Genomic DNA, 2,559 nt, shown 5'->3' on the forward strand with positions numbered 1-2,559 from the left:
GATAACGTTATGTTTCACTTAATTATCTTCAGTTCAGGACTTTTTCTCTAATGGCATCTTAGACATAGCTCCACTAAAGCCCTTAAATCATCGAACTCCAATTAGCATGGGGTAGAGCAGATCTTCTTCAATTGTAATGTGCACATGAATAACATAGGCATCTTGTTAAACTACAGATTCTGATTCAGTAGGTATGGGGTGGGCCCAAGATTCTGCATTTCTAAGAAGCTCCTCCAAGAGTCACAACTTGAGAAGTGAAGGTGAAAAATTAAGAGTGTGGGTTCTATATTGAGACCATCTGGGTTCAAATCCTCACTCCATATGTTAGCTACGTGACCTCTGACAAGCTACCTGGTCTTTCTTCACTTCTTTATTTGTAAAATGGGAACAAGTTTAGTGAGGTCACGGAACTAGCTGGAAGTAGAATTTGAAGACAAGCCGTTTTATTCTAGAACCCACGACATCTATGCTGAGTATCATGAAAGAAGAAACTGTATCTATTCATGACTGTATCTTCAGGAAGCTAGCACAAAACCTGTATATACAGGGGGCAAAAAATATTTGCTGAATGAATTACCTACCAGGTATTTTTGCCCTGAATTTAGAGGTCAGTAAACTACAGTTTAAAAGAATTTTAACACATGCCCAATTATACCACAATTGAGACCTGTGTTTTACACCATGTCCCAGAGTATCCCCATGGGATTAATTTCCAATTATCTATTGTGGGTAGATGACTTGACAATGTATTTTTTTAACGCCTACAGCACCTGGTCTTGAAACCCAGATCCCTTATATATAAAGGCAGTGGACTATTCTCATCACAGAAACAATCATGACTTTATCCACTGGGAAGGATAAAAGTGGTAAAGGAGACTGGTGAGCAAGCACTTGAAAACTACCAAACTCAATGAGGGCTGCTTGACTTGTTTTGAGGATAAGTGAGAAACAGAAAGCGAAAATTCATGCATTTTGTCATATAAAACTTCTTTGCCAAAGCTTCCCCCTCTATCAGAGCCTCTAAAGGGTATCAGAATCATTAATCTATGCTTCCTTGAACTTTCACCTAATGGGTTAATGGAAGCTTCTTTAATGACCTTATAACTTAAAGAAGGCATCTTAGTTTGTGTTTCCCCAAGAATTCAGTGCAAGTAGTTTATCTGGGAGGTTTTAAGAACATAAATAGGAGAGTGGAAAAGTTATTCAGAGAAGGGAAGGCATCCAATAAAGAATACATTGTCGTCTATGGCCATGCCACCCTGAACGTGCCTGATCCCATCTGATCTTGGAAGCTAAGCAGGGTCAGGCCTGGTTAGTACTTGTATGGGAGATCACCTAGGAAGACCAGGTGCTGTAGGTGTTAAAAAAAATACATTGTCAAGTCATCTACCTGCAATAGATAATTGGAAATTAATCCCATGGGGATGCTCTGGGACATGGCGTAAAACACAGTTCTCAAATTTATCTCACATGAGGGGAAAGGGAGCTGAGGTACTTACAGCCAAGAAGCATTGGATGAAGGCTGCTCTCAGGGTTGGTAGTTCCTTGGCACTTCAAGCCTGCCACATATGGGATCATAGTGGCCCCAACTGTTCCAGAAAAAGCCCTCAGGCACAGAAATGTAGATGGTGCCATTTGGAAGTCAGTGGGAGCACTCTGAAATGGTAGAGTTTAAGGGATATGAACAGGAAACCAACAGAGTCTCCTAAAAAAGAAGCTCCATTTGCTGCTTCCTACTATAGCAGCTCACCAAGAGAGGAATTATATGGTGGGGGGGCGGAAATAACCTATTTGTCCAACCGGGGTTGTCAAAGAAAGGGTATGCAAGTCCTATACATTATAGGCTAAGCATTCAACAGTCATTTCCAAAAAGGGAGCTGCAAAAGACAATGGACCACATCTATTGGGTAGAAGAGTGTTGACAAGTGACCCGTGTCTGTACCTCTTAACCCTGAATCCATTTAAATGGATTATTGAATTTGGTTGTAGGAAAGAGAATAAGAGGATCTGTACTTGAGGGTGGAGGGGATGGTAAGGGCAGGTGTCCTATATGTGTTATTAGATTTGTTCTTAATCCCAGAAGGAAAGAATACATATATTTTCTGAACTATCAGTGCTTTCCAGAATCAGTGAGGTCATGGAAACCATAATCTTTGCCATGTGCTCTCACAGCCACAGTTATGCTAATTAAACCAGGGGCTCTAGTGAACATGATAAAATCAGACTTGAGTCTATGGGCTGGAGGGGGATGGGAAAGCATGTGGAGGCTTGAGCAATTGTTTTTGCGTTCAAGGCTTAGATATAAGGCCAATTGGCCCCTGATCTTCCTTTTATTTTCCTGACACCTGGTTCTTGGAAGCTGCCCATACTCCAGAGTGTGGAGTAGCAGACAGCAAGATATACCACCACTGTTAATCTGATCTGTCATCACGAATGACAGGAGGGAAGTCATTCTAGGAGAGTTTTAAAGCTAAATTTGGGGTCTAGAGGACTTCAGATATTGTTGCTATTTTTACTCAGTTGCTTAAACAAAGGGGCTCTGCCGCTGTTGTGGAATTA

General features: G+C 41.2%; 1 pseudogene; it reads left to right on the plus strand.

Moving 5' to 3' along the window:
- Positions 1-1,241: 1,241 nt before the first annotated feature.
- LOC120594360 (uncharacterized) lies at positions 1,242-1,360 on the plus strand (annotated as a pseudogene).
- Positions 1,361-2,559: the final 1,199 nt, after the last annotated feature.

This window comes from Pteropus medius, unplaced genomic scaffold, assembly GCF_902729225.1.
Source record: "Pteropus medius unplaced genomic scaffold, Ma_sr-lr_union100, whole genome shotgun sequence".
In the NCBI taxonomy this organism is placed as follows: Eukaryota; Metazoa; Chordata; class Mammalia; order Chiroptera; family Pteropodidae; genus Pteropus; species Pteropus medius.